The 22526-nt window shown below is 45.9% G+C and overlaps 1 long non-coding RNA gene across 1 annotated transcript in view; it reads right to left on the bottom strand.

Moving 5' to 3' along the window:
- Window positions 1-2683: 2683 nt before the first annotated feature.
- The window catches only part of LOC306643493, a 103403-nt gene continuing 83560 nt past the window's right edge, over window positions 2684-22526 (bottom strand). Inside the window, exon 3 of the long non-coding RNA XR_013758956.1 lies at window positions 2684-2768. This is a non-coding gene — a long non-coding RNA (uncharacterized lncRNA). The remainder of the gene's footprint in view (window positions 2769-22526) is intronic.

The following is a 22526-nucleotide window of genomic DNA, read 5'->3' as shown; positions in this document are numbered from 1 at the left end:
ACACAGGAACTCTGAAAATTGTAATTTATGCAATCTCCTTTAAAAAGAAAACAATAAAATGTATCTTCTTAAATGGACACTCAAAAGAAATGAAAACATATGTCTACAATAAGACTTACATAGGAAATTTCAGAGCTTTACTCATGACGGCTCAAAACTGAAAACAATCCAAATGTCCATCAATAGAAGAATGGACAAATAGTCATATGTATTCATGCAATGGAATTTATTACTCATTTAAAAAAGGTTCAATCTACCAATACACATAGTAACGCAGATGCCTCTAAAAAGCATGATGCTAAGTAAAATAATCCAGAAACAAAAGAATATCTACTACACAATTTCATTTATATGAAGTTCAAGAACAGCTAAAATTGATCTATGATAGAAATCATGAAGAGGTTGCCTTGGGCAAATAATACTGAAATGGGAGAACAAGAGAAGTTTCTGGAATGATAGAAAACCTTTACCTGTTGTTTTTAGTGGCAATTACACAAGGATATAATTTGTCAAAATTCATCAGATTGAACCCTTAAGAGCATAAGCATTTCATTTTATGTAAATTAAATATCAACAAAATATGGGTGGATAAAAATATGAAAAGTTATTATTCAACACATTTATAGAGCATCTCCACGTGGCAGAAGGAGATACTAAGTGGGGATAAAAACAGGTTCAAGTCCACGAGGTGTCACAGGCCTGTAACCCTAGCAACTCAGGAGGCAAAAGCAAGGCCCTAATCAACCCAGTGAGACCCTATCTCTAAATAAAATACAAAATAGGGCTGGGGATGTGGCTCAGTGGTTGAGCGCCTCTGAGTTCAATCCCTGTACTTCCCACCCAAAAAAAGAAAAAAACAGCTTCAAGACACTGGTTGGTATGTCTCCCTAGCAGCTGTCAGGAAGGGCTGGATAATAGGATTTAGAAATTCCAGGGAAATTGATGCCCCAGGGAGATAATTATGACCAATAAAAGACAGGAACCAAGAAAAGAAAAAAAAAAAAAACACTGTAGATAAATTTCTTTTCTTTCCTCCCTTCCCATTGCCCTTAGAGGACTATTGGAAGGTGCCCTCATTCCACATGAGCCCTCTGAAGAAGTCCAGAGACAGAGATGCCGGCTGCCTTTCTCACCCTGGCTACCCTGGGATTAACCCCGTCTCTTGCAACCACGCGGTGGCCCAGAAGCTTGGCCTCAGGCTCTGACTTTTAGGTCCCTGGGCTTGTGTGCCAACACGAAACTACTTTTGAACAGAATAACACTAGTACTTTTTTATAACGATTGTTTTTGCCATGAGTGTTTTTCTAAGTGCTTTACCTAAATTAACTCTATCTAATCCTCAGGGTAGCTCTAAGGAGTAAATATTTATTATCATCCTCATCTTGCAGGTGAGAAAAGGGAGGCACAGAGAGGTTAGTAACCTGCCCGAGGCTCCATGGTTACCAAGTGGCAGCACGATAAGACTAATTCCAGCGGCCTCTCAAGTCCACTTCCTAAACACCACGCTCTATTTTTCCCTTAATATTAAATGAGATAAAAACAGTGAGCATGCCCAGCACAATGCTTGAGATAGCATAAGCTGGTTAAAGAAACTGAACACCCGGGAAGAAGCTGCAAATACAAAGCTGAAGCTCGAACTGGCCCCACACATGGCAGCCAGGGGCCTGCAAGCTCCCCACCTCCATTCCTTACTGCTGCTTCTGCCTCTGCACCCCAAGCATGCCCACCTGAAGCAGGCCACAATTAGGAAAGTCACGCCCACCACTCCACACTGGAAATGGGACCGGAAGACAACTGTCCTCCCCTCCCTCTTCCTCTCTCTCCATCCCTCCCCCATCCCACAGTGCTTGGCAAGGCACTAAGAGACTTGTCACAGGATAATGAAAACCTGAAATGTGACGGATTCAATTACGATTTATATTTTCACTTAACAATCAATTACCTTCCCCTTATTGGTGGAACATCATTAAGTTATGATACCAGCTCTGGAGAGAAATCCTCTCGGGGAGGGGAGCAGCTGGTCCAAAGAGAGCCAAATGGGGTGTTCAGTCTCCCAGGAATCTGGGGAGAGGGAGAACAGGTGTGGAGCAGGAAGAGTGGGTGAGGAAGGGTCGGCTGCCTGGGGCTGCCTGGGATGAGCAAGGGGTAGGCATGAGGGGTGTTCTCTGCCTGTCTGTGTGGAGAGAGAAGGGGTAAAGGGGCTTCTCTTCCGCCTGCCCCTGTTCATGTGTCTGTGGGGATAGCCCCAGGCCCTAAAATGAACAAGGAAGGTGAAGTATCCTTTGAAGCCTGAGCAGCAGTGTTCCCAAAGCAGAGATGAAGGACACTGGAAGAAGGGCTCAGCAAGACAGGCCTCTGAGGACCGGCAAGAGTGCACAAAGCAGAGGTAACTTGCAGCAGCTTCTGCTGAGATCCATGGAGAGGTTCCAAGAAGGAGCTATGCACTCACCCCCCAGGTGGGCTTTGAAAAGCTCAGAGCCTCTGAGATGCCACAACTGGGAAGTCACAGCGATGAACCCAACACAGATGGAGCAGCCTCCCAACAGCAGCCACCCAGGAGGAGGGAAACTGAAGCCCCCGATTTACTTCCGGAGGGTGGGAAGAAGGGAGGGAATCCCAATGCAGGGTTTGCTTTTCTCTTTCGCAGGTGGAGCCCAGGCTGAGTCAGCCTCCTACATTCTTATCTCCACCTTTTCAGGATGCAGCTAGAATGCGTTTTCACACACACAAATATGGCCAGGTCACTTAAAGCTTAAGACATCTCATTGCTGTAAAATAAAAGCAAAACTCCTTAACATGGCATTTGAAGGGGATCAGAATTTTCCACACCAAAATATGCCACTTTGGTAAAAGAATTATTTGAGCTGAAAACAACTGGGAATCCACAGATGCTGACAGTAATCTGTCTTCCCCTTATGTGCCTGGAGGCAGGGCACAAATTTCCCTTTGTGAAGGGGTTTCCCTCTGGTGCCAGGAAAGGGCCAGCAGCTTGTCACTAGAGGAGGAAATTAAGGGGAAAATGAGTTTGCATAAACAGACCTTACTAAATGAATCATCTTACGCTCTTTTCCTAGTCATTCCCCACAACCTCTCTTTTGAAACCCCAATCCTCTTTCCTTTCTTAAAATGGCATAGCACTCCATGTCTTACTGCTTTTTAAATATCACTTCTTTTCCGCAAATTCCTGTTTACATCACTATCAATCAAAATGACTTGCCTTTTCTCCTGTTAATCTGCCTCTTGTTAGTTTGATACGCAAGACACTAGCCACTGAACCTAGGATGACAGAGGTAAAGTTTTTCCTCTCTGACACATTCAAAGTCCTTCCCCAAATTGTGTTTATCTCTCCCACACCTCCATTCCCTAACCAGTCTCACCTCTTAAGTGTTACCTGGAATGTAGACAATCTTGCACTTTCCCACTTTCTCGACTTGATCCAACTCCTATTGAACCTTTGAAGCCCCTTCTAGTATTTCCTCTTTTGAACCTTCCTTCCACGTCCCTAGACAGTTGACGGTTCCTCCACTTTGCTCAAACACTATTATAATAACGATCACACAACCACTAACACACAATGAAGGGGAGAGCCCCAAAGCCCTCAAGATGAACTGCCTGGATTCAAATCCCAGTGTTTCCTCTTCCCAGTTTCACGGACTCCAAGTGCTTATCCATCCGGTACCTCAAGTTCATCAGCTGTAAAATGGGGTTGATCTGGCCTACTTCTTAGGTTGGTTGGAAGGATTTAATGAGTTGCTGCATGACAATCTTTTGGCTTAATGTCTGATACATGTAAGTGCTCAGTAAATGCTGGTTAGTGGTTATTTGATTTTTGATGAACTAAGAGTTTTATGAAAGTATCAGTTAAATCTCAATTATCTTTGTCCCCAGGGTCAAAAAAAAAAAAGCCTATCACAGAGTCTGATGTCTCCTAAACTCTCAAAAAAAAAAAAAAAAAAAAAAAAAAAAAAGAAAAGAAAATTGTGCCAAATGAATGAGCAGCCACTGTGTACGAATGTTGTGGGAACAGGAGCTGCTGGTGTTTGGAACTGTGAAGGCACAGTTTTGTGGAACATTTCAACTGCTGATCTTGTCAGATGTGCCTACATGTTGGTATTGTGAAAACATTTTAAAGGCTGATACTGCCAAACGCATTGAGGCACCACTGTGAAGGCTGACATTGTCAAATGGGGTGTCAAATATGTTTATATGAAAACAATGTCACAGCAATGTGTGTGACATATGGATCTATATTAGAACTACTGTACCAAAGGACAAGGTTAAAAAGCAAAGCACAGTCCAAATAAAACACAAAGTTCTACATTTTGCTCAATATCTTAAAACTTCAATGAATCCAGAAATTAGGCACATGTTAATTCTTTGCAAAATACTGTGTGGTCCTGGGCGGGAGGGTAGTTCAGATCAGGCATCCGAGGAAGAGAAGCAAAGGTGTCTGCCACACAGTGAGGAAGGCCCTCCAACACCAGGCCTCGGCACGCCTTATCCCCGCCTTCAGAGCCCATGACGGTGCAGGTGAGGAGAAAAGCGTGGCCCAGGTGCTTGGAGGGCCGTGTCAGTCTACCAGTAGCGAGCGCTGGGGTCTGCCAGCTCAGGCCAGCCCCAAAGAGGATCAGACATGAGCTGCACTCTGTCCCCTGGCACAAGGATCTCAAACTGGCAGTAGCAGTGGCAATGGGTTCCTGGATGATACAACCCAAGCCCACACCTTATCCAGAGCCCAAACAACTTTCGGGACTCTGGAATTGTCTCTTGCACATTATATCACTCTCTGTTCCTAAAAGGTAGCCATTACCTCCCAGCTTAAAATCAAAATAAACACAAAAGACAAAAAGCCTTCTGTTTGTACTGCATTAACTCATCTATTGTGTCCAGGACAGAGAAATCACAGTTTTGTTTAAGCTCTGCCGGTCACATCTTATTTGAAATCAAGGGTCCATGTTAGGAAAAGAAAGAAAATGACTTAAAACTTTTGCCAATAAGTACTAATAATGACAATTTTTCCCCCTCTGTTTACAATGTTTAAATCTTCTGTCACACTAATTCCAAACCTGGGAATTAACTCTTGAAAAATTATCCATGATGTGATAAAGATGTCTATAAAAGATTTTACTGCAGCATCATTTACAATAGGGAAAATGCCTAAGCTGGGTATAATAAATATCCAATAATGCTAGAAAAATTAAGTAAATTAAGAACATATCATATGACATGATATATGATTTATATCTATTGAAATGAAGTTGGGGAGAAGGTCTTGATATGGGAAAAATGTTTCTAATGGAACACAAATTTCACACACAACTTGCTTATTTGTGTAATTATACTGGTGACATGAAACGATATGATGGTCCTAGCTGGGTACTGATTTCATGTATGATTTTGACGCTTCTCTTTGTATGTTTTATTCTCCCCTATATTTTCCAAGTTTTCTTCAGCATTTTTTACTGATACTAATATGCGTCCTTGTATTTATACAGTGTTTTCTTTTTTTTTTTTTTTTCCTTTCCCCGAATTACTATTAAACCAATGGTGTGTCTTAAATGAATTACAGTAGTCTGCTGAGGCAGCTGCCAAAACCAAATGCCACGGCCTGGGAAGCTTACACACAAATTGGTTTTCTATCAGTTCTGGAGGCTGGAAGTCTAAGGTCAAGGTGCAGGCAGGGCTTGCTTCTCCTGAGGCCCCTCTCCTTGGCTCATGGCTGTGACCTCACGTGGCCTTTCCTCTGTGGGTGCACAACCCTGGCATCTCTTCCTCTTCTAAGGACACCAGTGCTGTTAGATCAGGCGCCACCCTGATGAGCTCATTTAACCTTGTTCACCTCCGTAAAGGCCCATCTTCCAATACAGTCACATTCAAGGTTAGGGTTTCAACATAAGAATGTGGAGAGGGCACAAGTTGATACACAAACTCAGTGGAATCTTAGAATCAAGGAAATGCAGTGAAGCCTTCGATACCATGAGGGTTCACGGAATGAAACAGGAGATATAGTTATACCTTCCCTGTGGTTGGAATGCTCTGGGTGCGTGTCACGGAGCTGACCACCCCAGAGACTGCTGCACAGTCATCGGGTGTGAAGTTAGGCCTGGAATTCCTTCTCATCCACGTGCCTCTCCCAGCTCAGAAATGACTTCACTGTATTCTTATGTCTCAGCAATAATGAGGCTCCTTCCTCCCACTGGGACAGCTCTGAGTGCCCGGGGCCCACATCTGCCCCCACAAAATGAGTCTTGTATAGGAATCTAGTCTTTCCTAAGTAATTCTTTTTTCTCTAACCACAAAGTAACTTTCTACTACTTACTCTTCTTCCTCCTTAAAAATTAGCTGTTCTCTTCTCTTCTGGAGAACGCTCAATTGACTGCTCAGACCTCAACCAAATCCAGGGTAGGTGTCCCCTCTGAGCTCCCAGGATCACTATCAGGTTTGCTTTATCCATCTATTCATGGGTCTGCCACACACACACACAGAGTCGCCCACTTAGTGCCAGTCTTGTTCAACTTTCCACCTTCTTGGCCTAAAACAGTCACTTATTAGCTATGTGTCCTTGGGTAAGTGACTCAGTACTTGACCACTGTGCCTCAGTTTCCTCCTCTGACATCACACCACCTCAAAGGATTGCAGTGAACGTAAAATGGGATGATGAAATTTAGGAAGTGCCTGGTTCAAATCAAGGCTCAGGTGTGGTTGACTACCACCGTGCAGCTCAAGAGGATGGGAGGGGGAGGAAGTCATCTAAACAGGAGCTGAGCGTCCCCCACTGTTCCCCCCACAAGAGACCTACCCTGGGTCTAGGAACAGTAGTCATTTCTGAAAGAAGATTTAAAGTGAGTGAGTGACTTGGGCTCCCTCTTACCAAGGGGCACTGGCTTTTACGTGATACATAATAAAAGAAAGCTTCAGAGTTTAACCGTAGATAATCACTGAGGAAGGGAGGAAGAGATGTCCAACGGCCCTGCAGTAAAGATGGAAAGTCAATGCTATTCAACTCCAGATACTTGGACTCAAACAGTCTCTTCAAAGCTCTTGTCCTGGTCAACAAATTACCTGCAAATACCCAAGCATCTCCTTTTCCAATGCACTGAGGCAGCATCACAAGACACCCTGCCCACACCTTCAGGAACGTCCCTGCCCCACGGCACACAGTGTAGATAAGGGCCACTGCAGGGAAGTGCCACTGTGGGCAACAGCCACCCCTCTTGGCTCTGAAACCCATCTCTGGAAAGGATCTCCATAAGACTATTCAAAAGCGGGGAAGCCCTGTGGATAAAGATGCTCACTGCAGTACCACAAATAATCTAAAGAACATAATGACCATGTGAGATCTGCTCAGGGTGCCTGGAACTTACAATAGAATATACTATAGTCAAGAGGAGTCACTGCAAATCGATGCTTAAAGAAGAGACCAAAATTTCATCTGCAACTCCAATTACGTCCATGTGAAAATATGTATGCTGTGGCCAGAACACAAAATAGGCCAAGAATCCAGTTATTCTGGAGGGAGGAAGGAAAATGAGGAATCTGAAATGTGTTTTCCATCTTAAAAAACATTCCTCAAAGCTTTTATAGGAAGGGCTATATGCTGAGATCTCCACGGCCTATCCGCCTGTTCATACCTTCTAACAGCAGAGGACTGAGCCTTTGGCAGCCTCCACTGGCTGTCAGTGTTCCACATATTCCATAAAACTCACAATCAAAAGGGTTTCCCAGGAAACTCCCTCGTGGACGAGGCTCGTGTCAGATGGACACTACCTGCTCCCCTCTTGGAGATTTCCCAATTTTAAGCTGCTTCCGAAAGCTTTGCTCTGGTTTTCTCCTTGATACTTTATTAATTCAACTAATCGATCGCGGCTTGCTCCATGTTTTTGAAGTGCTTCTCCACTTGGCTCCTGCGCCCTGGCAGGCTGTGCTCCAGGTCCAGGGGGCCCACTCACAGGAAGCAACCCAGGCGTATTTGCTGGTGATCCAGGTCAGAGCAGGATAGTTGGAAGGATGGCTAGTTTTCTTAGTTCCATTTCAATAATTAGAGAATGTGTCTCAACCTGGTAGGACTGAAGTCATTTTCTCATTCGCTGCCTTTAATCAAGCCTCACCTCATCTCGCATTCCCATCCCTTAACAGCATCTTCATCAAATTTCATAGCTATTTGATCACTTTGGGTTATTAAAAGTCACATAGGTTTAAATCTTCAATATCAAACTGAATTTAAATCTCTTCTGTCCCACTTCCCCTGACTCCCAGCAAGGCTGTCAGGGACCCCTGGATGCTCAGAGTGGGGAACTCTGGCCCCTCCAGTGTCTAGCCCCTTCCAGGCTTGGCTATTCTGGTGCTGAAGTAAAAGGAGCAGGAAACGGAAATGCCAGTTTTGCTACTCAACTCTGCTGATGGGCTCAGCTCCCACCAAGGACTCTGGGCAGGGCCACTCCCCTCCCCTGCCCACTTCCCTGAGATGGGGTCCCCCTCCAGCTCTTGTTGCCACCATGATCTCCAGTCTACCACCCATCTAGGCGGCAGGTGCTGTAACAGCAGGACACCTCAAGCCCACTCACCTTCTGTGTCACCCACTAGCCCCAGGAAAACTCATATCCCTGAAACAGCAAAACCCAGACCTACAGTCTCCTCTGTGGAAACCCTGGGTCCCCAACACCCTCCCTGCTGACTTCCCTCCTCTCCTGCCCTTCCAGGCACAGAGCCAGCCCAGAAAGTTGTGGATCAGCAGGCATTTAAGCTGGAAGAATACAAGCTGCTGCTGCTTCCACATGGAGGTACCCTCCGTTCTCTTGAGCCCCTCAGCTGAGTTGGGGGATTGGAAGCGGAAGGTGAGGGATTCTCATCTCCTAACGAGGTAGGCACTACAATGACATCAGTGCATGCTCTCTCTCCCCTTGATCCCTTCTCATACAGAAACTGGGGAAGGGCTTGGGACTGACCTGGTGACAGCAGGTCAGTTGCTCCCAGTGTTGACAGTCCCATTGACATGCACAAGGTTTAGCACCTCATTGTGGATGAATGGGAATATCTACTCCACTTTCTGTCACATGCATGCATTTAGATGTGGGTCCAAATTGGTCTTCATTTCTCTTGGACTTAGTCCACTTTGTCACAAATGAACTTAGCAGGCTTTGGTTGAACTGTGAAGCTCCAAGGCCAGCTGAAAACAAAGTAGGGCCCAGAGGAGCCTGTTCAAAGCCCAGCTGCAGAGCATGGGCACAGCACAGGTCAGGTGGGGACAGAAAGAAACACCAGGAGAACCCTCATCTGTGGCCTCGCCCAACACGTGGACACACCGAGAGACCTCCAAGGCTCCATCTGGCTCCGTCCTCAGACCCGCCTGGGTGAGTCAACAGCTGACCTCATCCAGGCAAAGCATCCACATCTTTCACTGGAACTAGAAACTACCAAACCTTCCTCCACTTGGGTGAGGGCAAGGAGTTTGGTGGCAATGGGGCACTCACTCATAAGCTGTGTGGGCCAGTTAGTCACTTCTTCGGGTTCAATTTCTATAGAATGAGAAGATCCAAATCCACTTCAACAGAGATGCTAGAGGACTAAATGGCTTGGTGTTGTATGCTCTGCAGCACAGGAAAGTGCTGGGCACAGGGGAACAAATTCCCAACCTACCTTCCCCGAGAAAGACCTCAGTGAGCCAGAGACATATGGTCCCTCTGCCTTCACATCTATCCATGATCTGGTCACTTCTCCCCATGACCACTGCACCCCTGTGACCCAAACCATCTCTGTCTCTGCATCTCTGGCCCAATGCAGTAGCTTCCACCAGATCCCTACGTCCAGCCTGGGCCGCTAGAGTGGGCCAGAAAGATCCTAATGAAAGGCGAGCCTGATCACGGCATACCTCACTTCCCTGACCCAGGTCCTGTGTTCTTCAGAAGAGAAGCCAAAATCACACCATCCCCTGCAAGGCCCTACGAGGTCCAGCCCAACTGTGCTCCGTCCTCCTACTCTCCCAGTCCCTCTCTCCATCCCCCTTGCCAGTTCACACAGCGTAGCAGACCTATTCCTGCCTCAGGGTTTTTGCATCACCGCTGTGCCCAGAAATCCCCTGCTCAAGATCTGCACTACTATCCCTTACTTCTTTCAGGGCCTGGGCTCAATGTCACTCAGTTAGATCTTCCCTGACCACCCTGTTTACAATCACGCATTCCCCACCAGCCCCACAGCAAGCTCCTCTCCCACTCTCTTTGCCTTTATCTTCCAACATGACACTTAACTTGCTAGTTTATTTTATGATCCCGTCTTCTTCCTCCTCACATATACATTACACATTCTTCCCCAGGGCAAGAATTTGTGCTTGTTTCATTCACTGCTGAATCTCCAGCATCTAGGGCAATGTCTGGCACAAAGTAGGTGTTCAATATACACCTGTTTCATGAATGACTGAATTCATAACAAGACAGGAGGAGACATGAGCAGGAAGCGTAAGACCCAGTTAACTGCTCAGAAGGCCGCCTCCCGTCTCTCTTCAGCTTAGAATAAAGTTGAAAGTGAATCAGAGGAAGGATGAAGTCAGCTTGGAGGAGAATCTGCGGGCTGAGTAATTGGTCTCCGCCCCTGCCTCATCTCAATTTAGACCCAACACTGGAAATTCATTGTGAAAGCATCCTCTTTAGTCATTCCAATCACTTATTTCCTCTAAACTCCAACTTGTCTGGGGACCAAAGTCCAAAGCCCTGGCAAGTAGAAGCTGCATCAAGCACAAGCAGAAGTTCAATGGCTCTTTAACCATCCTGACTTCAGAGACAGAACGTGCTGCCTGCGAGCTTCCCGACTTCTCCCTGCGGCTCTCTAAGGCACCTGCCGTCTCAGGCACGCTTTGCCCACAGCCTTGGCAGACGCCTTGAATGGAAGGGACGCAACTCTTTCATATATACGGGTCTCTTCTCACACGAATGGCAAGAGAGAACCGGCTGAGTGTAAGATGACTATGATTAACTGGCAAGTGCTCGCTCCATCTCGAGGCATTTAGACTAAAATAAATAAATAAATTGCACCGTTCAAGTCAAACAAAACACTCCACACCTGAAAACTGCCAGTTAGTGGCTGCAGTCCTGATTGCCAGCTTAGCTCTACAGAAATGTGGAAATACAGTAGGCACTTAATGAATACCTCTTAACTGATGGCTGACTTGATAGGAAGCACTCACCCAGGTCACAGAAAGTAGACTAGGACAAATACTAAGAAGACCTGTTTCGGGGAGGGACGCTCTCATGTTGCAGATGGAGTGTGGGGAACACCTTCTCACGCCTCTCTGCCTGATCTCTGGTCCAGAGGGCATGAGAGGTATCCCTGAAGTGCCCAGGGCTGAGCACAAGGCTATGTCTGACTGTGGCACCGATGCCAAAGAGGAGAGGCAAGAACTGGGGTGGAGAGGGAAGAGACAGCAGCCCCTGTGCCCAGCACAGCCTCTGTCCCAGGCTGGGTTTTCAACTGGTATTCAGAGCACTCCCATCAAGTCGTTCAATTCACACTATCCGGCGCACCACTGGGGACACACCCACCAACCCCACAAACCACTCAGCGGCCTTCCTTCTCCCTGTTCCTAACTCCACCTTTGCTTAACCTCCTCAGTAGCCTTTAGAAATCCTCAGGACATTTGCAGCGTGAAAACAAGTGTATTTCCATTTTATTGCACCTGTATTTCTTGTAAAGAGCAACTTCATTTTGTGTCTCCATTGTATTCCATCTGACTTTTGCACTCTGAAACTTCTTCAAACAAAGCTCTGCTTGTGAAGCAAGAACCGCAGCTGACAGCTTCCTGATCCCCAGTGCTTTTCGTTTTGTTTGGTTGCCTTTTTTTTTTTTAAGAATGAGAAAAACGCACAGGGCTCTACCCTAAGCAGACCAATCCAATAGCTTCTTCATCCCAATGAAAGAAAGAGTAGACCCACCAGCTGGTGTCTGTCCATTCCACTTGTCCCCACAAATCCAGAGAGGACACTCAGGAACTGGTGAGTAAGTGAACATCTGGATTCGCAACTCCTTGAAATATCTTTTGACCTAATCTAACCTCCATCCCATTCATTGTCCACATGACTTCCAGAGACATCTTCTGTGTCACTCTCAGACTCAAGACCCTGGTGAAGTTAGTCTTCTCAGCTGTCGGGGGGCCAAATATTGACACTCTTCATATCCTGCACCCACTCCCTTCTCCTCCACCCTCCAGCCAGACCCACCTTCTTTCATTTTGGGTATATGACACATTCTCTACCACCCATGACTCTTTGACCCTTTTTCTCTTTGTCCAGAACATTCTTCCCTCCCCCACTCCACCCACTTTTTGGCCAGTCTTATCCTTGGATGAGTGAAGAAATGGGTGAGTAAACGATGAGATCAAACAGAAGCTCCAGTCTGGAAGTTCAGGGAAAATATTTTGTCTCTCATTGAGCGTGGGGAGTCACCCAGTGGTCCCTAAGGCTTTCAGTCTGTGATGGAAAGAACACATCTGCTAGTGGGTAGAGGAGGCTCTGGAGGATCTGCCAAGGCCTCTAGTATATGTGTCTCCAAGGTGGCCCTGGGATGACAGGCCCAAGAGGAACAGGACCCAAGAGCTAAGCAACTCCCATTCCTTCCTGGTTCCCACCAGCCTGCTCCTCAACCAAAGTTTCCCTTCCTTTCTCTAAGTAGCCACACCCCACCCAAGTCTATGGGAGTGAGTTCTGCCAGTGGGACCACGCCCTCTTAGGGTGGAGATTCTAATCATCCAATCAGCAGCTGCCACTTGTTGTACTAGTTTGCACAGTACTGACCAAATCATTTCATCAGTTGCTGGGTGTGCTACATGCGGACCATAGAATATTTGGAACAGTAGATCAAAATAAAACCCACTGGAGAAGAAAACCCCAGGTTCTGGGAGGGAACCAGCTTGGGTCATGGAAGAAGGAAAAGCTTCACCCATACATGTGGTATCCCTCTGCCCCCAGGGACAGGGCCTGAGGAAGTTCCTAGGAGTCTGAGGAGGACACACCTGGGTGACTGGAGAGCAGATTTACATGACAGTAAGGAGGGCAGGAATTCATTCAGATGACAGCACACATTTGCCTAGTTCTGACCAGAAGTTCTTGTGCAGAAAAAGACAAGAAATGGGAGAAAATAAAGATTTTACTTAAGTAGTTTTTCTCAGTTTGAGAACTAAAATGAACAACCCAGTTTTAGGTTGAATTGTGTTTAAAATCAAATGTCGAAAGCCTAACTCCCAGGACCTCAGAAGGTGACCTTATTTGGAAACAGGATCAGTGAAGATACAATAATTAAGATGAAATCATTAGGGTGGCCCTAATTCATTATGACTGGTGTCCTTATAAAAAGGGGAAATTTAGACTCAGATTCCTGTGCACAGGGAGAACGCCAGGGGAGATGAAAACTGAGATTAGAGCGATACTTTAAAAGTTGAGAAATGCCAACGTTGTCCCACAAAACACTGGATGCTAGGGAAGGGGCCTGGCACGGTCTCCTCACAGCCCTTGGACGTATCGGACTTCTGGATTCCGGGAATCAGTTCTGTTGTCTAAGTTCCCTGGTTTGTGGAATTGTCACAACCACCCTAAGAAACTGATACAAACTGCCAGCAATTATCTAGAGACTGTTTTTCCTACTAGATGTCCACCTCTACCACAGCAAAATCACCTTAGAAGCCTCAGTGGACCAGCACAACCCACTGGTCACTGAGGACTTTCAAAGCTGCAGGTGGTGAGTGAGTCAATGCTCTGCCTAGCTCCTCGCTCTCATGGCCTCTCCTGCATGAGGGCGGAGCGAAGGAAGTGTGTCCTAGAATTTTTATGAGTCTGAGCTTCGAAACCAACCGGATCTGTGCTAGAACCCCTTTCTCACCACTGAACAGCTGTGCACAGCTGCCCACTGCTCCTTCTCTGCAAAATGGGACTCAAAGCAATACCTGCTTTCTGGGTTCTTGTGACAAGCGCACTGGAGACAATGCCCCCTGGAGACAATGCCCCTAAGGGCACATCACCCCTCTGAAGCCTGCTGAGCACCCCCAGAATGGGAGCTGTGTGTTAGGTGGTCACTCTCTGAGGACCAAAGAGGATGAAGTTAAACTAGGAGCCATCCCTCAGATCAGCTAAGCCCTTAAAGTTAAAAAATAAATAAATAAATCCAAAAATGCAACAAATGCCAGTTAGTGACACAGCCCAGTGGGCTCCTGGGCAACGTATGCTGGCCCAGCGGAGGGCCCGCCCTGAGAGCAAGGGAGAGGAGTGAGCAGATGGCGATGATCAGCGACAGGCCCTGGGTGGAGAAAACATGTGTGTGGGAAGAGGAACAAGGGAAGCTAGAGGTCAGACCAGCTTTGCACGTGTCTGACAAGCGGCACCAAGAGGAATAGCAGCCGTCACCTGAAGGTCGATCGGTCTCTCCCCTAATTGAAAGGACACAGAATTCCCACCCTGCAGGGTAGACCATGGCAGCCTGCCGCAAACCTGCCAGAGCAGAAAAGAGAAAAGAGAACTTAGGTAGGTCACACCAAATCAGGAGCGAGGTTGCCTGGAAGTTGTAAAGTATGTGAATGGACAACTTAGCAAAATTTGGAGATTTCTAGCATGGAGCTAAGAAAAATCCACCTTTGGGGCAAATCTACGTGTTGCTGTGCTGGTAACTGTTCAATAACCGGTTTCTGGTGGCATTGCCAATGTTCATAGGGCAAATATTCCCACTGTGGCAACTAAGGAATATTTCCCATTGAAAACAACCAAGGAAATAGCAATCAGGTCATCAAATTCCTGAAAACTTAAATCAGATCTTGTAAGCCTCGGAATTGGCAACAGAACATGCTGAATCTAAGTGACATGTGCAGGCCCTTAACCCTAATTGAGGGGTAAAAACCATGCTACTCCCTACCTGCCTTCCGGGCCTACCCTCTCCATCGATAGAAGGTGAGCAGCAGACTTTGTCCTCCGCTCAGTTCTTGTCCTGCTCGGGTACCTGTCCATGCTGCTAAGTAACTCGTCTCCATCTACTGCCAGAAGATGACTTGGTAGCTTAGAAAGTGACAGTCATTTTAGGCATGAAACTGAGTCCCAGCAGCCACTTTGCAGGTGAGAAGGTACCTCAGGAAGCCTCACGCAGTACAGGAATACACAGGCTATTCCAGGAAGTCTGTCAGGGTTGGGCAAGAGGACCCCTGAGGCACGCTCGGTCTCACTCCTGCAAAAGTAGGGCCAGTCCCAAGGTTCCATGCTCATCAGCTCCAGTTCCACTGAGTGTCCCCAGGAATGGCTCCATGCTTTCCAACCCCTCCTTGTTCATCACCAAGTCCACTGCCACACTGTCTATAGCTTAGAAGGTGCTATTCTCACGGTTGGTGAGAAATCTGCAGAGCTGATGTTCTGGATCCATGCAGTCAGGATTAGCTCATGCCATTGTGGGTCACTCATACTTGGTCTTTTCCTTCCTGGGCAAGACCCATCCTGGGTTGACTTCTGCCTGCAAGCTTCTTGGCGGGCAGTTCAATGGATTTACAGTGGAGCGTTCTTTTCTTCTCAGGTAATTAGATCCAGAGGAAAATGAGATCACCAGCCAGCCTGCCCAGTGAGTAAGGTAAGCCTTCATCCCTGATAATGTCTGAGCGTGTAGCTGCCTGCAGCCCACCCACCAGTGAACACTACTCACCAGGTGAGTGAGAGGGACCCAAACCAGGTCAGGTTGGCTTCTGAATCCAGAGCTAACTGAGGTGCTCAAGACTTGGCCAGGCAGCGCCAGGAGCAAGGATTCTGGGATCCCCAGACACTCTCTGCCCACCACAAACTCTCTCTGTCCTAACCTGAGTCAACTTAATCCTTGGGGCTTCAGCGTCTACACTGGCCCAAAGATCCCTTCTTGCCTCCATACAAAATTATCAGGAGGAACACACAGTGCAAGTGGTGTAAAGGTGCCTCAGAGATGATTTACAATCAGCATTCCTTAAGATGTTGTTTACAAAGGCAAAGTAACGCTGGGAATTTGCTGGAGGCAAAAATGGAGTTTTCACTGAAACGCTTTATTGATCATCCAACCGTTGCTGACCTCAGTAAATCCCCAGCTTGTTTAGATGGAGCCAAAACATTGAGGTAGCAGACACGTCCCAAGTGCATCCCCCAGCTCGATACTACTGTTAGGATACTACAAATACCCCCAGAGTGCTGGAAATATCCAGATGGAGAAATGGTAGTGAGTGAACACAAGCTGGGAGACTCAGTCTGCAGTACCTGCCTCCCAGCAGGCAACCCACGCAGTTCAACTATAAGAACAAAACTGCAGAAGGAAGCAGGCCGAGCTAGGAAGGAGCAACTGTTGGTTGGGGGAGGGGGGACTTTCTTTCCTTTGGTCCTAGGAATGAACTTAGCAAGGGCCCAAAGCTTGATGCCTCCATGCCAATAGGGGAAGAAGCCAGGTGAAGGCCAACAACTCTCAAGTCTATGGCAGCTAGGACTCCAAGGAACAATTATACAACCCTAGACCCATGGCTCACCTGTATTTTCCTTAAGCCACACTGCATACCGGCTCAGCCCTAGCCCTTGCCTTGGTGCCGTGATCTCCCTGGGGCATCTGTGGGCCTGGGCTTCTCTGGAGTTAGCACTTTGACTATTTGACTCTCACATGAAATGCTCTCAATTTTAAGGATTCAGAAGAAGAAAATAAAGTCCTTGTCAATCAAAAAGATCTTGTCCAGTTTCCAGCAGTCCAAGACGTTGCTATGGCATATGACTACCCTCTTAAATGGGTTCTTGGAGCAGATAAATCAGAGTACATTAGAATATGCTATGCTAACGAATTAACTCTGAAATCTCAAGCCTTTACACAAAAAGATTTTTCTATATACATCACATTCCCATGGAATCATAAGAGTCTGTTTTTTAAGCAGTAATTCAACCCCGAAAAACTGGCTCCAACCATGGTCTTATGTCTTGCTGCACTGGCATCTCCACTGGCAAGTGGCAGAAAGCCAGAGAAGGGAACACAGTGCACATTATGGGTCCTCCTGGAAGTGACTACATGCCATTGGCCAGAAGAAGTCACATGATCCCATCTAACTGCTAGAAAGGCTGGGTAATATAGTCCAACCATGAGCCTATGCAGGTGAAGGAAGTGGACACTGGTCAGCACTAGCCACATGAACACTCTAGTATGGTCCTTTCTAGTCATCACTACCAAGGGCAACCTCAGGACACAGGTCTGACCCACATCCATTGAGAACCCTTCATAAAAGCCTATGGACATTGGCAAGTCACCATGATGGAGCAGGGAGACAGTACAGCACACCTTTCCACTGTCTTTGCCTCCTCAGTCAGCTACGCAAGGGACTCATTACTCTTTGGTTCAGGAAAATAACAGGAAACTTCCCTACAACTAAAGACCCAAATCAGGCAAGCTCTAGTAACTGGAAGGACCTCTTGTCAGACATCCGTGATTATAGTTTTGTCTCTCAATGCTCAATTCCACATGAAAGGCTTCTTAACTTCACATATTTTTCCAAAATGAGAAGCAAATCTGGAAGTTACTTGTAACATCGCCTTCACAGTCATTTACACCCTCAGCACTAGAACACTGGGTAATGCTCAGGAGGAGTGTATCTGAGCCACATGAGTGATGGAAGCTTAGTCATTGCTAAATAGGAAAGCCTCCGACAGCGATAGTTGAAGATAAAAATGGGAACTCAACCGCACACTATTTATATACATAATTGTGAACATATTTCATTAAAGATTTTTAAGAGCTAGTCTGTATTTCTGATTTAAAAATAGTTAAGTAAATACAGTGTTGGGGGGTTAAAAAATGTAGGTAGTCAATGTGACATGTATGTTGCAAATGGAATCCACTCACATCAGCCCAATTCTTCTCAGTATCCATTGGGGAAGCTCGAATCCCATTTCTGTTCCCCTTGTTTTCCTCAGTCCTGAGAAACTGCCCTCCCTGTGACTGTCAGCCCTGTGGGTGTGCTCTGGAATCCTATGGCGCACGCTGGAATGCAGTTTGAATGCAAGATGCTTCAGGTAATAAAGTTTATCAGAATGGCTTGTCATTATTTTTGCATCATTATACAATTACTGTGGCTTTGGAAGGTAATAAATCATTGCACAGGTGACAGATTGAGAGGCTAAGAAGGACAGTTATTCTCACAGATAAAATAAATGCTGCCACTAACGAGATGTGGTGACTTCGTGGTCAACCTTTTAAAAAATGTCCTGTGGTCCTGCAAGGGCCAGTGGTAAAGCCATCTGCTTCTGAAAGTGTGCCAAGCCATGGCCAAGACCACAGAGGAGCTGAAACTCCAACAGCTCCAAAAATGAGTGTCCCACTTTCACTCCTTGATGGCCCAGAGGGAACATTATAACATTAATAACCAAATTCAGGTGAGTCCAAGTTTCACCGACTCCATCGTAAATGCCCAGAAGGCCCATTACTCACTCAACCTGAGTCAGAGATGTTGCCAAAGAAGCTATGCCATCTATGCTTGCATGGGTATATATGTGCATCATGTGTGTTTGCATGCGTATGGGCATGAGGCACGTATGTGTATGTGTGTTTGCATGGGTGTGTGTCATGGTATATTTATGTGGGACTGGGTGTGTGCATCATGTGTGTTTGCATGCATGTGTGTGTCATGTGTGTATCATGTGTGTTTGTATGAGTGTGGGTGTGTTTTAGTTGTCTGAGTACTTATCTGCATCAGCACAATTTCCTATCACACTGAGTTTTATATTTTATATTTCTACATTTTAATAAAAAAATAGCAGAACTTATTTTCTGCAGACTATTAAAAAAATAGCTCTCTAGACTAAAATAAAGCAGAAGATGTTTCAGTCCAAGAAGCAATATTCTGGGAGAGAATGAAAGAAGGACCTAAGGGGTTTGGAGCAAGAAAACCAGATCCACTCCACTCTGTGCTGCTTGAGGTGCTGCAGACTCTTCAAATTCATCACTGGGCTCCTGGAGTGTGGGGAACAGCTGAGAAAAGGGCTAGGGAGAATCCCTTCCAAAAAGGTTCAGTTAAACCAGATATTTGAGGTCGACCTGCACCACTAAATAGCAAAGCATCTTCATTTTTGATGAGCAAGCCAAGCAGCTAGTGCATGGAAATAGGACATTCTAAGTTGGTTCACTAGTCTCCAGAGAAATGGTTCTCAAAATGCAGCTCCCAGATCAAGAGCCATCAGCACCACTTTGGAACTTCAAAATCCAAATTCTTAGACCCCACCCTCAGATCTACCAAATCAGAAACTCTGTGATTAGGAGCTAGCAATCTGTATTTGAACAATTCCTCCAAATGATTCTGGTACATGCTTGAGATTGAGAACCATTGCATGAGAAAATTGGAAAATTGATCTCAAGATCCAAAGAATTCAGTAGGACAAGAGCCCAGGACCACATGCTCCTCCAAAGCACTGATTCAGCTTAATATTATGAATTTTTCCTTCATGCAGGGCTGCCACATCCCATCATCCAAGTTGGGCATTGCACACATTTTCCCTGGCCAGGAAATATTTAGAAGGGTAAAATATAGGCCTTACTTTCTCCTAAGTAATGAGTTTGATGGGCTACCCAAGCCCTGGAGGGGTGCTTTTTTCTAATATATGCCAAGATATCCCATAGAATGGCAGTTCATTTTACTTTCACTCTTTCTTCAAATAAATCTTAACCTTCATGGTGAGAAAAATATGGTGGACAGTCGGTGGAAATCAGAATCTTACCTTTCAGATGGACAGACAAGGAGCTTAACCACAAATGGTGATTTCATCCCCCATTTGTCACTTGAGTCCACTAAAGCCAAGTTCCCATGGCCTCTGGTTCCCAAATAAAGTGAATTACAAAATACAGCTCAAAATCTTCCAACCTACAACACATCCTCCAACCTGCACCCATCCTGCGGTTGGGGTTCTCCAAAAATGGAACTAGTTTTTGGCCCTATTAAGGTCCTAAATCCTAAGGTCCAGAGTCGGGAAACCAGCCCAGATGACAACAGCGTCACGTGGGGCCACACAGAGTCTACTCGAAAAGATCCATCCTCATCTGGGGAGAGGCATCAGTGTATGTTTTATAGACCTCAGTGACATTCTACATAAAACCTCGATCCCTTCATCCATGGAACTCTGCAAGGTCCCAGCTTCTCCCAGGATAGGCAGAGTTCTCTCCAAATTAAACAAGGTGGTTACATACACAGAAAAATGTCCTGGTTTTTCTCTACCACCAACTCTTCCAGAGGCTTCCAGGAGGTGGCTTGGTTTGTGCCTATTCACCCCATGACCTTAGTCCATCAAGGAGAAAACCCACAGAATTAGGGGCGTTGGGGAGGAAAGGTCTTCCAACCCTCTACTACATTCCCATCTCTCAGCACATGGAGAAAAATGATCGTTTTGTGTGTTACACTCTGGGTAATCAATTCCAATCCTCTGGAGATTTCCTGGGTCTGCTAAGCACATTCATTCTCCTGTTTCTAATCTATTCCTTTGATTTGCACAACTTGAACATACTGTCATCATTTTAAAGGAGGGGAGAGAGGAGGAAATGAGAAAACAAGGGCAGAGGGAACAGAAGGGAGGGAGGGAGAAGGAGCTTGATCCTGCCATTCTCCAGCTTTAAAAACTTGCCTTTGTCTGTAAGAGATAATGCCTGCGCCCCCACTCAGCCCTACTCAAGGCCTTAACAGCCTGGCCCCGGAACTTGCCTGCACATGTCTGTGCCAAGTTTTCAAGGGCAACTGTGATGACAATATATAATATATGTTACATATAACAATAATATATAGCAATATCATCATTATCCTCGGAGCTGGGCTGCCCTACACTAAATAGTAGAATGTTCCTGATGCTTCAGCTGGAAGGCTCAATAATCACATGAGTCCGGTTACTATTATTACCACTGTTTCACGGATGAGGAAACAGAGACCAAAAGAGGTTAAATAACTTGCCCAAAATTAATTAGTTAATAAGTAGAAAACTTGGGATTTGGGCCCCACATTCATCCCCTAGATCCCCAAGCTGCTAATCACTAGGTCAAACTTTTCCTGACATAGAACCCCTGGTCCCTCTAGGTCCTTTGCTTCCTGCAACCTTGCAATTAGAGACCAGAGAAAGCCTTCATTCAGGAATGAAATTTCCTCCCCCAAGCATGACTCTGCCCTGATCCTCAGCCTCAGGTTGGAAGAGACTTTGTATGTACTGCAGCAAGTGGATATAAATAATCAAGAAATACAATCTCCAGACCTAAGAACTTCCAAAGTCCTGGCACCTAACACAAGATTTCACCAACTATTTGCTCAGTAAACACATGTGGAATGAACATGTTCTCAGAGTCACATTCAATAAATCATTGGGCCCTTACATGCCAGGCAACGTGGGAGGTGATTTCTTGAATGTGACCTCATGTGAGCCTCACAGAACTCAGGAGGTATTTATAGCCCTGTCTTCAGATGAGAGCACTGGATTCAGAAATGAAAGCGACTGTCATCTTGCCTATGGAAAGCGGGAGAAAGTTAGACTCTTAGTCACAATCAGACCACTTCATACCCTCACTCGTCTCCAATATCTTTCCCCCATTCCCCAAATTTTTACTTTACTGCTGAATTTTGATCCCTCAAATAGAAATAGCTCCAGGAGGTTTATGAAGTGTTCCAGTAATATTGCTGCCTAACAAATCCCCTCAAAATGTAATGGCTTAAAATAACCACTTCATTTTACTCACCATCTTGTAGGACAGGAATCTAGGAAGAACTTGTCTGGACAGTTCTTATTTGGGGTCTCTCATGTACTTGTAGGGAGATGTCAGCTGGATGTGCACCATAGGAAAGTTCAAAGGGACTGAATATCCAAGGTGGCTCACTCATTTAAAGGAAGATGATACGGGGGGCTCAGCAGTCGATCTTCATCAAGGTGGCCACTGGGTGGTTGGACTCTCACATGGAACCTGGCTTCCCCCAGAATATGAATCCTAAAAGAACGAGGAAGAAACTGTGGCTCTTAGTAGCCTTCTGAGGCACCCAAAGTCATATCCATTGCCTTCTGATACACAGCCACATACCAACCCAAGTTCAAGGAGAGCAGATCACCTTTCTATGGAAGGAGCATTAAAGGATTTGCAAATTTTTAAAATGTCTATTGATCATTCACCCTGGTACAAATTTAAGTCAGTCTCTATCCTTTGTGGGAAAGACAGTCTCCAAAGATGGCCATCACCAACTGCTTCCCCCACTGTGGCACACATGACACTTTAATAAGAAGGTGACATTTCTTTCCCTTCCCTTTAGATATGGGTTGGCCATAGGACCTGCCTTGATCAACATAGGGTATAGCAGAGGGACTCTGCAGTTACTGGTCTAAACTTCAGAAGGACCCACAACTTCATTCCTCCTGGGGCAAGGCAGACACCACATAGTAAGTTCAAATACTCCGAGATTATATGCTGTGAGGAAGTCTAAGTTAGCCTCATAAAGAGACCATGTGGACCAGAACCAGAGAACCCAAGTATATGATCGCATTGAGCTACCCCAGGCAGCCCCTGACCAGTCA

This window comes from Sciurus vulgaris (genome assembly GCF_902686455.1).
Source record: "Sciurus vulgaris genome assembly, chromosome: 14".
NCBI classification, from domain to species: Eukaryota; Metazoa; Chordata; class Mammalia; order Rodentia; family Sciuridae; genus Sciurus; species Sciurus vulgaris.
This window is presented reverse-complemented; position numbering and strand designations above follow the sequence as displayed.